The 14,569-nt window shown below is 32.8% G+C and overlaps 1 long non-coding RNA gene across 4 annotated transcripts in view; it reads right to left on the bottom strand.

Annotated features, from left to right (window-relative positions):
* LOC116280921 (uncharacterized) overlaps positions 1-14,569 on the bottom strand; it is a 594,369-nt gene that overhangs the window by 387,264 nt on the left and 192,536 nt on the right. The gene's annotated exons all lie outside the window — the stretch shown is intronic.

Below are 14,569 nucleotides of genomic sequence, written 5' to 3'. Positions count from 1 at the left end.
AAAATACATTAGTATTATTTGTTCAGCAACTCTAAAATGTGCACAGATTTTTTGTTTTTTGCACTTATGAAGTTCTTTGAATCTTCCTTCTCTCCCTCTTTTTTCTCTTTCTATTGATTGGTCTTTCTAGAGACTTTCAGTATTCAACTTTTGTCTTTATCTGTATTCTCTATTACATTTTTTATTTAATAACTTTTTCATAACAATTTATTTGATGTTATCAATTTCTGCTTTAATTCTGTTATTTATAACTTTAAAAAAATATGTAATTGATTTTCAGCATCTTTATTTCTTAATATACATGGTTTTAATGCTATAAATTTTCCTCCTGCATGAATTTAGCTGCATTCCACACTTTTTTAATGTTTTATTTTTATTATCATTCAGATGATATTTTCTATTTCTATTTTCTAATTTTCATTAAGATTTTTTTTCTCTGACTCATGGGTTATGTCAAATGTTATTGCTTACTTCCAAAATATTTAGGGGATTTTTTTTCTTTTTTAAATTGTATTCTAATTTAGTTTCATTACAGTTAGACAATTCTCAGAATAATTTTAATCTTTTAAATTGTACTGAGGCTTTCTTTATGGCCTAGTATGTGGTCAACTGTATAAATGTTCTGTCTGTTCTAGAAAAAAAAATACATTATGCAGTGTTCTATATACATTGATAATTTAATTTTAAATTTTATTCAGATTTTTAATATTTCTATTTATTGCTTGTTTATTTTCTCAACTGTTAAGGTAGATGTGTTAAAATCTGCTATGATTGTGGGTATATCTATTTCTTTAATTATCTCAAGTTTTTCTTTATATATTTTGTAGGTATGTTGTTACTTATATGTAAATTTTGTATATTATATATTCTTGATGAATTGACCAATTACTTAATAACATTAATATTATATTATTCTGTTTTTTAATCCCAATGTCTGTCAACTAGTAGTCACTCAATACATGTTTCTTTAATTTAATTTACTCAATTGATGAAACCTCAGCTATCTTTTGTCATACATTATTATATCATGTGCCTTACTTTGCCCAACCCCAGACATAGAACTTTTCAGAGGACATTCTGGGGTGTGTATTTCAAATATTTAAATACTTATCTCAAGGGAATTTCATAGAGTAAAATCCATTGTTTTGAGAATAATGACTTAAATTTCTACAAATGGTAGAAAACAGGTAAAATTTATCTTATAAATGCTATCTATTACAAAAAACTATTTAAAAATGTGAAATTTCTTAGAGTTTCTGATTTTGTACATATGAGCCAAGAAAAGCTATTATACTTAACTTTAAATATGATGGCTTTATTATTTCTTAGCTATCCTATTATAAATAACTATCTGCTAAAGTCATATTAAATCAAATGAAGGAATTAAAGGAGACAAGATGAAAATGAGATAACTAGTCACAATTTGTAGAGCTCAGTTACTTCATGAATGGGCCAACTGAAAGGTTAGAATGAATTAGAGAAGCATAGTGTCAGGAATTTCTATTATAATCTTTCATATATTCACAGGGCAATAAATACACTTAAATTTTTTCTACCAATTTCCAGTTTAAACATACAAATAATTTATAATGCCAATTAACTCAGTATTAATTTCACTGAATGTTTCCTGGAAAATGACAGAGCATGGAATATGACACTACTTTTATATCCATAAGACAAATAAGTTACATAGCATATTGAGGTCTTTGAATCTTAGCTTTAGAGATCATTACTATCTTATGCTTTTTCATATGAGAAGAATAAAACTTGAGGACTGAAAAGACTTGCTCAAAGTGACCCAATTAGAAAATAATGAAAACTGCCAAACATTCCCATGCTTCTTCCAGAAGAGTATTTCCACATGCCATTCTCTTTCATTAAGGTGTATCTGAAAAATCTTTATACCTGCAATTCTAAACCCAATAGGATACCATGCAAGTGAGCTATATTATTGTAAGGTACCTAAATAAGGTAATTATCCAGTGAAAATAAAATAGTCAAGAGTTTATGGCAAATATCCTAAATGTATATCAACAGATGAATGGATAAAGAAGATGTGGTATACAACAGAATTTTACTCAGCCATAAAAAAGAATAAAATATTGCCATTTGTAGCAACATGGTTGGACCTAGAGATTATCACACTAAGTAAATCAGGCAGAGAAAGACAAATATAATACCAGTTATATGTGGAATGTAAAAAAAATTCAAATCAACTTATTTACAAAATAGAAACAGACTCATAGGCATAGAAAACAAATTTATGGTTACCAAATGGAAAAGGGGAGAGAATAGGGTAAATCAGAAGTATGGGATTAACAGATACACACCACTATGTACAAAATAGATAAATAATAAAGATCTACTGTTTAGCACAAGGAACTATATTCAATATCTTGTAATAACCTATAATGGAAAAGAATTTGAAACTGTATACCTGAAACTAACACTATTATAAATCAACTATAGTTAAATAAAAAGAAAAAGTTTATAAAAAAAACAAAAAGTTTATAGCAAACAGAAGAATGAATCAAGGTGGTTTTCAAAGGACTTAAATAAAGGGAACAGTATCACACAACTGTGGTGTTAGAAATGTTTAGTGACAAATGGTTTAATTTATAGCTATTGTTTCCCAAGACAACTTCCTCAAGCTTTCTACAAAATATTTTCAAAGACTGAGAAATAGGTTAAGAGCTCAAAGAAATTTTAAAAGAGAATGAAGAATTTACTTTTTGCCAATAATCTGGAGAGATTTTACTAATTAGGTCAAACCTAATTATTTCACTTTATTTTATTTTTGTACAGGTGCCAATTTTTATCTCAAAGGCATAAATCCCAGAAAGTGACAATTAATAGTGTATAATTTCAACCAATAGTTGCAAGCTGGGTTAAAGTCATGGAAAATCTTAGTAGTACTATATCCTGGAGATTCTAGTTTTACATACACCTCACTCAGTGCAAACTGTCAAGGAAGTATCAATGAAAATATGAGAACATTCTTCCCAATTTTCCTCTCAGTGAGTAGCCATATCATGAAACTTGAGTATTATCCTTGACCTTTCTCTCTTTATCTCCTGCACACAGATTCACATATATACACAAAGTCAGCAAGTACTAACAATTCTATATTCCAATTAGTTTTTGAATCATTTATGTTTGATCCTTCATCAATTCTTAAGTGAACTATGCTCATCACCTAACTCATCACGATTCTCCAGTACTGTCAATTTTCAGCCAAAGTACTTTGCATAAAATACAAATATGATTATATCACTGTTATTTAACCTAGTCTTAAAATGAGTTCTAATATGTGAAATTTATCTTGACATGTCCCTTACTATTTGACCTACTTAATCTTTCTCCATTCTGACTTTTGTACTTCCCTTCTTCCACTAAATGACTTCTCTCAGATCATTAGATTATTTATTAAAAAGTATTTACTGATCACCTACTTTGCACTCAGTGCCATGCAATACCTGGAAAGAAACTATGAAAGAAATATTTAAATGAGAAAAGCTTTCTTTTACTTCTGGATCTTCATTTGGACAAAAGGGAAATATACTAACTTTCATCCTACCTATCATAAAATATATTCACTGTGGTACAAATACCTATAATTTCAGGAAATTCAAATAGAAATACTAAAATGACAATAATCACAAAAGCAAGCCCCCCATACACACAAAATGTAAATTGCTAATAAAAGAAAAATCTGCAACAAAAACATTACACATATTTTTTACTACTTAGTGAGAAAAAAGATGGTGAAAATATTTTATCACAAAAATTTTTTAGGAAATGTTTAATAGTTAATTTTAAGTATACAGGATATGTAGCTTCAATAAACTTGGAGCAGAATATACAAAAAATAAATTAGGAGAAAGAACAGCAGAATGGATTGAAAAGGGTTTATAGACACCGGAAATAATTTCAAGAAATATAACAAATCACATAGGAGAATTAAAATTTGTAGTTCTGTCATAGAGATCAGAATTGGGCAATGAAAAATAAATTTAATGATGGTCCTACTGGAAATACTCTCACGGTAAAGTAAATACAAAATACCTTGTTCCTAGACAAACACGTGGGAAAGTGAAGGAGATATGAGTACCTTTTATAAATGGTAAAAATAACATAGAAAGATTATACAAAGTATGTGTCATGAAACATAGACAATGTTATATAGAAAATAACAAAAATATCTGATTACGAACTCTAAAATATAATAGAACATTGGGAAGAGAGGGGAAAACATGAGAAAACAGTACTAAATTCATTGCCAAAAATTATATTTGTCCATGTTATTTAAGAGTATTTAATAAAAAATAAATTAAAAAATGAGTGAAGAACACAAAAGAAGACACAAAATACAAGCAAAAGGAAGAGTACAAGAACATGTAAAAGAGACAAGAAAGAATCAAAACAAAACTTATCCTTAATGACAATAAATGTAAATGGATTAAATCTCCATACGAAAAGCAAATTATACTCAGAATTGTGTGTGTGTGTGTATGTGTGTGTTTATGTGTATTTTAAGTAACTACAATTAGCCCATGGTACCCATGTCTGTGGATTCAACCAACTGTGGATCAAAAATATATTTTTTTACTTTCCAGGAAGTTCCAAAATGCAAACTTGAGTTTGCTGCATGTCAGCAACCACTTACATAGCATTTACATTTCAGTAGGTATTATAAGTAACACTGAGATAAAGTATATAGGAGGATGTGCGTAGGTTATATGCAAATAATACACCATCTTATGCAAGGGAAACTGAAGCATCAGTAGATTTTGGTATCTAAGGGCGGTCCTGGAACCAATCCCTCAGGGATACAGAGGGACAGCTATATATCCAACTAAGATAAGGAAAACCCAAACAAAAACATAAAACATAAAATGCTTTAATGTTATCTATAACCAGATTTTCCATCAATGTTTCTTGCACCTTTGTGAATTATAGTTTCACTTTTCCATGGTAAAAGTGAATCTATTGGTAGACTAGGTAGCACATTGTTTCCTTAGGGAAAAAAAAAAAAGAAGCCTAAGTTGCAGAAACTCACCTAACTCAGCATTCAAAAGAACTTTTTAAAGATTACAGAAACACATTATTATTTTTCATATTAAATCTTTATGGTACCACTCAAACTATTTTAAAAATTTGGGGAAGGTAGAACAAGCATAGCTAATAAAAAGTACAGAATAAATGTAAAAAGCTAAGTTTGTTTTCTATAGCAATTTCAGGTAATTTAAACAAATCTGAAATACTAAAGACAAAAATCACAATGAAAATTCTAATTTCTGATGTTCTTTCCTTGATGGAAGTAAACATATCATATAACTGTAGTGTGAATTAAATTAAAATATGTATCAATCAAATCACCTTGGTGATAAAACAATGAAGTCTTAACATCTGCTATAAAAAGTTGGCCCCTCCTGGCAATATTCTCAGAGATATTAGGAAGCATAACTTAAAGTGACATTTATTTGGATATATCAAATGCTTGAGGCCCCAGATAATGTGAGTGTTCTGTCAACGTCTGCAACCCAAATATCCAGTTTTTAAAGTACCTGGCAGAATGGTTCACCTTTCTACAGCATTGCCCTTTTACTAAATTGTAGATGATTTCTCATAGGTGGATTAGAGAAAGAATTGATTTCCAGCTGCCGAAAAGTTTCATTCACATCAACTAGATTGTAAGAATAAGAGCAAAGAATATATCTCTAAATTTTTAAAGATGAAGCTGTAAACATCAGAGGCCATTGCACGTTTCAGATTGCATAGTGTATATAAAAATGTTTATATAAAATGGAAGTAGTATTTATACAAAATGAAATATAGTACAAGAAAACTGTCTAGCTTAGAGAAATGGAAGTTATGAGAAAGCACTTTTTTTTCTTTGAATTTTCTCACTAATAAAATATCTCATTTACTCATCACAAAATTTCTATTACGTACATGTCATTATGATCTTTTGACTTTTAAGGAAGCATTTCTCAGAGTTGTTAAGTAATCTGCTACCTTTCAGACAATAAGCAGGTGACAAACCAGGATTCAAAACTAGTTCTGACTGATTCTGATAGTGTCTTTTATGGGTTTTAGGTTTTTTGTTTTTGTTTTTTGGCATTCATTATACCCAAATGAGGCTACATGTACTTCTACTGGAGGATGGACTTCAGAGAGGAGGGAAAGGCAGTTTGGGGTTCACCCCAATGACCACCAGGAGGCTCATAACAATAGACTGTAAAGGGGTACAGAGGAAAATGCCTCCAATCAAACCAGCGTCCAAGTAGAGCTTTAATTCTCGAACTCAGGCTAAATTAGAAACAGTGGTGGGGGCTGTGCTTTTGAGAAAACATATGACACTTAATCTTTCTTTTGTAACACCAAATGCAGAAAACATCTCATGAATGACTCTCTTTAAGGACAAAGTGAGCCTGAGAGACACCTGATAATTTCCATAAAAAAATTAACTTTCATTTCCTATCACAAACAGGAAAGTAGTTACAGCTTATCATTTTGATGTCTCAAAACCAGAAAGAAAGCAGACTGGAAGTAAGGTACCATCATAAAGACCCCAGAACCTATGTCTCTAGCATAATGATGAGAAAAAAAACTTACATAAAACTTTGAATGAACAGGTTGTTCTGGCACACAAGATAAGACATCATATTCCTTTTTAACCAAATCCTTATTTTCCACTGAGGCTTGGAATACGGAATATAGGGTGAAATGCCAGGAGGAGACTGGGCAAGTGGGGAGATGGAAACGTCTGGTAGATACAAGCAAAGACTTGGTGACTCCATGTTAAATTAGGGAATTGATTCAAGAGCGAATCTGTTTCTCCAGGGAAATAAAACTTCCTCCAGGAAACATGCAGCAAGCCCTTATATTGGGGTTTTAATAACATTTCAGACGTGGGAACAGGAGTCCAGGCCCTTTAACCAAGGCTGCACACCGGCTGAGTTACCTGTCTGTTCCCTACACACTCAGGCTGAAGAAAAAGTAGACACGTTTCAAAACTCAAACCTCCAACTGTAGCTCAACATGAAAAAGTGGAGACAAATTCATCCACAATACATCAGAGTGAAAGCGCAGTCCATCTTAAGCCCAGGAAGCCAGAGAATCATGGCACGTATGAGATTATTTTACAGTAAGAAGACAAGGCAATAAGAGAACATAAAAGAACATGCAAGCAGCAGATTTGGAATTCATTCTATAAAACATAATCAAACAAAATGACAAAATGCCCCAAGAGTAATCCTACAGAAAAATACCATGAGAACATTAATTCAATAAAATAAGAATCCACCAAGGAGAAAAAAAACAAAAACAAAAACAAAAAAACAAAAAACACTAGGTTAAAATGAAATGAAAAATCTCATAGCCAAGGATATACACCTGTGGCCAAAATCACATTGTTAAAAACATTAAGAAAATTAGACACAGGAAAGGATAGAAGAGATAACAGTCTATCACACTGAAAATTTTAAAAACAGTTTATAGAAACCAAGGTTTGCTGAGGGTGTGACAAATAAGCACTGTTTTACTTTTGTCTGTGGCATTATAAATTGGTGTAATTTTGCACAGGAAGGCAGTAATATGGAGCAAAATTTAAAGTGCATGTATGATTTGACTTTACTATTAATCTCAAATTTTAATATAAAACATGTATGACTTTATATTAATCTCAAATTTTAATATAAAACATATGCCAAATTATAAACAAAGAGGTTTATTGTAGCATTACTTGTTTTGCATCAAATTTCCAACTGATAACACACTGGAAACAAGCAAAATGTCTATAACTGGTAGACTTGAAAAATATTATACAACAACTTAAAAACTAAGATATATCAAAATATCTTTGTAGGTTTAGGGTAATACAAGCTGAGAGTCATCCTTCTGAAGTAATGCATGAATATATCATAAACAAGAACAGCTTTATTATCTACAAAAGTGAGTCAGAAACTACATCACGAACCCTGGCCAGATTAACTACTTTATCTCTAGAAGTAAACATATACGCACTACAGTGAGGGACTCCACATGTAGGGGAAAGAGCCTGGTAAACTCACTGAATTGAGGTCTATAACCAAAATGAATTGAAAACAGACTGTTCCCAAAAGAGACAGTGGGCTGAGACACATATTTTGTTCTTTTTTGTCTCAACCTCACCAATCCGAAAATTCACGACTTCCTGAGAGAGAGATGGGAGGGAGCAGAACCGAGAAAGTCTTCTTCCTAACTGTGCTCTCTGGGGAGAATGAATGGAAGTTTCTTACTCTATCAGCCACAGTTAAAAGAAATGAGAGAGAAGATATTTCCTCTAATGGTGTGAATAAAGCCAGGTGTGGAGCAATGCTAACTTATAAACCTCTTTATGCAAATTAAACACTTATTTCTCGTAAGAATTGATATCACATCTCATAAATGAAATCCAACTTGTAGGAAATGAAAAAGATGGCTTCAAAAAAAAAAAGAAGAAGAAGAAGAAAAGAATTCTTTATCCATAAGGATAATTTGTATTCGCTTCTGGGCTGAATTTGCCCATACAAGCATTTTGAATGAGGTACTTTATCTTGAGCCTTCTTCATCTTCAGTCTCCCTTTTCTGTTTCTCCTTTTCTGTTTCCAGATCTCACTATTTTTCACTCCCACCCACCTTTCCATGCATCTTCAAGCTATCAGTGTCCTTAGTGTCCTGGACCCTCATCACATAATGCAAAGCCTGGTGGTAATTTCAGTCACTATATAACCTAGGTAAACAGGTAGGGGCAGATTAAACACAAGGTTAGTAGAAGGATCTAGGTTTGAATTCTGTTTCTTTTCCTTAGTTTTCTAGATGTTCTTAAGCAAGTCACTTAAGATCTACTAGATCTATTAAGATCTCATTTTTTTAAGTGTAAAATACAGATATCTAAAATTATCAAGGTTTCTGTTATATATAAGTTCTTGGAGGAGTATAAATTTAATTAAATTGTAACTATTAAGAAAAAAAATTAAGAAATTTTTCTAGTAGTAGAATAGAAATCAGGACTTTGTTGTAGTCTGTTAAATAATTTATTTTTAGAAGAATTTTTCTTCCTAGAATCCAACTATTACTCTGGAAGTAAGGAAATATCCAAATATCTTCTGAATTCAAAATATGTAGCCCACATAGATACAGTTTAGAGAGTATATATTACATTTGCATGATTTTAGACCTCATAATGTAATATTGAGGGTACACACTGTGGAGACAAACTCAGTTTATAATCAAAGCACTAAAGTACTTTAAAATATTCATATAATCACTTGTTTTGTTTGCCCCCCCAAAAAGCATTAAAACATGTTAGAATTGTGTGAAGCATCCCTTGTTTTATAAAGCCAAAGAGAATTGATTATTTATGAACATTTAACAAGAAATGCCTAACTAATATCAAAACTGTTAAACCAGTTCCGTTGGTCGGGGTCGGATAAGGGTACTGCATAGAAAGCTTAATTCAGTTACAAACTAATTGGCCTAATACCAGTTAATACCGGATTTCCTTTCTAGAAGACACACAGCCCAGAGCTCCAAATTAAAGTTCACCATACTGTGACAGAAAAATAAATTCACAAAATACTGGCAAAAATTGTTATTAAAAATACATAGTTACAGTTTATGACAGATTATGAGCAGAAGAAGGTAAACTTGGTAACAAAATCTCATTCTTCTCCATTTGATTTTATTTGTTCTATCTGAATCAGAAATAACTCCAAATATCTGGAAACTGACCATTTAGGAGACCTGTGGCTCAGTACCCTGGTAGAGCACATTGACATGTAGCCACTGAAGTTGTTTATTGAGAAACCATCTCAGAGGCCAAGCAATCCTGTTCTTACATCTATTTACTGAACAATCCTTTCACTCTCTTCCCCTATAGTGTTCTGATAGGGCTGACTTTATATAAATCACACTAGTTACTGTAATCAAAGACATTCCTATGTCAGTCAGCTACCCTTCCATTCTAAATACACACATACACATACATATCACACATTTTTTAGAAGGGAGATAATCAGGGGGAGGGTATAGCTTAGTAGTAGACTGCATGCCTAGCATGTATGAGGTCCTGGGTTCAATCCCCAGTACCCCTATTAAAATAAATAGACCTAATTACCCCTCCTCCCCAAAATTTTTTTAAAAGGAGATAATCATATATATCATAAAGATATATATATATATATGTGTATATAAAACAGAGGCATAGCCAAATCCCACAGAATGACTTTTTATTCAGTTGTCACATAGCCTGCTATCTCAGGGGAGAAATATCTATCGGTTTCTTTTCACAGCTGAAAAAAAAAGAAAAGAAAAGAAAAGAAAAGAAAAAACGAAAGCCCCTCCTTCCAATGTTTGTCATTTAAGTCCCAACTGTGCTGTAGCCTTTAACTGTGTAAGACAGCAAGACAGCACATTTTGCAGATTAAACCAATAAACTCGCAAACATAAAAGAAACAAATCTCATAATTGTGGATTTCAATTAAAGGAAGGGGGATCAAAGCAAACATTCTGCTGGAAATTACACAGCTGCTATCTATACAAAATGAGAAAAACGTCTAGCGCCTGCCATAATTTTGCAGAGGGAAAAAACCAGGCGGCAAAGCCTGCAGTAGGACAGATTGTCTATGCTCCTCACGTTCCAATCAGTAATACAGAAATATTGAGTAATAAATTCCCTGCCTCTCTCGATCTGAAAAGCTCCCACCATCTGTGAAAGACGATTTGTAACAGCCTCAATATTAAGATTCAGTAAACAGACAATCACTCCTATTGTGCCAAGCCGTGGCTACATTTGGAGAAAAGCATAAAGCAAAACAATTAGTAACACCAAAACCCCTCCATTACAAATTAGCCAGCCACCAAAACAACTAGTTTCAACTGCAGAGTTTCCCATCAACTGGAGAGGAAGGCAGGAGATTGTGCAGACCTGGCTACCTCTGTGGCCCGGATGGAGGCCTCGTCCTAATGCGGTGAATTATTATTGATGGCTGAGGCAGTTCTGCTCTGTTGGTGAACCAATAATGTCAAGGCAGTACCTGCAAGATTAATTATAGGAGAGAATAGGCTGAGGTTTCCCGGGACTGAGACATTAATATAGACTGAGCATTAGTTTCGGGACTCAACAGACAGCTGAACCAACGCCTCCCACAATGTGATCCATACTAAATCCTGGCAGCTGTACCTTCACAGCACTTGGAAGTTTACAATTGTTTTTAACTGTGAGACGCAACGCATTATGTAAAATAATAATAATAAAAATCCAAAAAGAAAAAAGTGACAGTCCTACCTGAGTTACAAATTCAACCGGAGCTCTACCCAGGGTGTAAACAGATGACATCATTTCACAAGAGAAGTTGGTACTGCTTTTGTTTTCATGCCTTTGTCCTTGGAATATTGTAAAATGTGTGCTTCTCATTTACTGTATTTTCTGGGGTTTTGAGCAGGGTGACTCAAATTTTTCCTGGTCTGCCTCAGTGATTATTAAAACTATACCCATTTTACTCTTAAAGTGCCCAGTTTGGATGATATGATCACCCTAGTTTATAAAGCATATGGAGCCTGAAGTATTTTCTCTCGGTGGCTAAAGCAATCTTTTACCTAAATATTTTATCTGCCTATGATATATGGATATTTATACACTTTCAGATATTGAAAGTAAAATTCATAAAGAGAAACAGACATGTATAGTTAAATACAGTGAAGGAAACATTATTTTCTACTTCAGTGAAATTCAATTTATAGCTTCCACTTAATTTTGCCAAACTGAAAGTTGTATAATATGCAAATATATTCATATATATGCATATATACAGACATATATGCATATATGTGTATAGACAAAATGCATGCACATATGATATTAGAAAACATTCATTTAGTTCTTACTCTATCCCAGAAAGTTGTATGCAGACTTGACATATGTGAATTCTTTTAATGTCTATAAATACATGTTGGTTCTATACATGTTGGTTCTATGGTTTATTAATATTTACAGCTAAGAAAAATGAGGCATAGAAAAGTTAAATTTTGTAACTACGGTTAGAAGGTGAAAAAATAATAGTGCTCAGATTCAAATCCAAAAAAACTCTGGCCTCAGTGCCCAGTCTCTACCAGTAGACATGCTGTCTTGTAATATGTGTGTGTGCATCTGGTACACACCAGAGAAAAGCACAGTCATGGTAACAAAATTATGGGATGGCCAGAGGCTTGTATCCATGTATTGCTGAATTTGTCATTGTAACTGGGAAGCTTTCTTATATTTTAATACAGAATAATTATCCAGAAATAATTTATGTTGTGAATTAATGCTACTCTCCACTTGGTCTCTATTCTCTCCAAGCAGCCATTATTAGGGAGGTGATAAAATAAAACCCAAGATAGATTTGATCTATTGTGTTAAAACTTCACGACTGTGGAGTGTGTGATAGAAATGAATTATCAAGCATCTCCGCATGAGTAAAGACAAATGTCACTGTCAATCCTAAATAGACAGGGAGGAACACTCTGCTGGTAAAATAACTTTAATTCCAAGTAACTGGAAGGATTGCATTTATATATATGTATAGATCACCTATCACTGGCACTCTTGTTGAAAGTGTTTCAGTAGAAAATTTAAAATTTAAAGAGGTTTCCAATGTGACTTCACCACACAAGATTATACAGGTTAATATAATTTTTAAATTATAAGATAACAAAAATTTAAATTTTAAATTATACAATAGTTTTAGTCATGTTATTCTCTGGCATGAGGAAAACACAAAGATAGAGCCCACGTTCTCTGCTAGTGAGAGGAGATAAAGAACAACAGTCAGCCCTTCCACCATACTCTTCCCTGGTGCCTAAGTCACATTTAAAAGAATAAGTTAAGCAAATGGTTTCGGAAGAAGTTCTAGCTCTTCTATGACCCAGTAGTTCTACTTGCCTATGGGGAATTTCCACGCCAGCTGACAGAACTATCCTCTTTCCTTTGCTCTTCATCCCAGATATATTCCTCAGTTACTAAGCGTTCATCATTTCAGGCACAGATCAACAATTTTGATACTGAAACTTTGAGGCAATTTCCCTAATTGTCATTGTTCTCTTCCTTTCCTTTCCTATGAGATTTTCAATGACAAAAAGCATGTTTAACACATATTTTTTATGAATAGCAGCTATGAAGTCTTTAGTATTACTTTCTTGATTTCTTTCTTGTTTTATATAGTTGGCTTTCTGAAATGAACATCTGGTTTTTTTTTTTTTAGGTTGCTTCTCTTTACTATTGAGTGTACAATATGTCTTTATATTTGTGACTGTCTAAAATTTTGTAAGGTTTTTAGTTCAGAATTTTCTCGATTTGAATCTCATTATTATTAAAATATGCTTTTAAAGTTGGGATTCAGGTACCGTGTGTTGAAATAAGTTCCCAGCACATCAGCATCATTGGTTATACCACAAAACTCTTCTTTTCTTTTGTTTATTTGTTTTATTCACTTTATTTCTGTATTCCCCAGTTGCATTGCTCTCTTCCACATACTACCAAGAAAGCCATTCTATAATGTTGAGTATGGGAGCAAGTTTTGGTATATATTCTTTTAAAACAGACATTTATATTCAATGTTTGTATTTTAATTTACATAATGGAAATGCATAATCAACTTCAAAATAATTCTTTTTTTTCCACTTTCTTTTAGGTTTTGAAGATCTATGTATGTTGTCTTGCCTGTATCTAATCTCTTACTTTAACTGCTGCCTACTGTTCCATGGAGTGTGACCATCAAAGCTACCTGTACACTTGCCTAATGACATACAACCTGCTACAATAAATCCCATGGTAAAAACAAAAAAAACAAAAAGACTTAACTCTAAAATGTTCCCTCATACATACTTGTGTAATAGTGTCTATGGATATATACCAAGTGGAATTTCAGTGTCATGGTTTATAGAAGAAAAGGGTTAACAGCAGGCTGTGGTCTATTTTTCCCATCTATCTGGATGTCTGAGACAGAAAGAAAGATCAAATCACCTTGTATATATATTAATGTCTGGTATTCTGCAAAACACATAAGATTTTCTATATGTGGGAAAGCCCTTAAGTTTGGAATATTTGGGAAGGCTCTATCAGTTTTCTAGGGCTACCATAACCCAATACCACACACTAGGTGGCTTAAAAGAAATTTATGTTTTCACGGTTCTGGAGACAAGAAGCCCAAGATCAAGGTTTTCCAGGTCTGGTTTCTTCTGAGGGCTCTGTCCTCAGTTTCCAGCTGTCTTCCTTCTTGTAGTGTCCTCACGTGGTCTTTTCTTTGTTTTCTGCATTCCTGGTTTTCTCTTTGTGTGTTCAAATTTTCTCCTTTTATGAGGACACAAATCAGATTGGATGAAAGCCCACTCTAATGGCCCTGATTTTAACATAATTAGTTTAATTTCATTTTAAATTAATTAGAGCTTTAAAGGCACTATCTCCAAATATAGAGACATTCAGTGATACTGGAGGTTAGGGTTTCAACATAAGAATTTGGAAAGAACACATGTGAGCTCATACACAAACTATAGCCGGTCCATCTAA

This window comes from Vicugna pacos, chromosome 6 (assembly GCF_048564905.1).
Source record: "Vicugna pacos chromosome 6, VicPac4, whole genome shotgun sequence".
Lineage (NCBI taxonomy): Eukaryota > Metazoa > Chordata > Mammalia > Artiodactyla > Camelidae > Vicugna > Vicugna pacos.
Note: the sequence above shows the minus strand (reverse complement) of the source record. Positions and strands in the feature narration are given on the sequence as shown.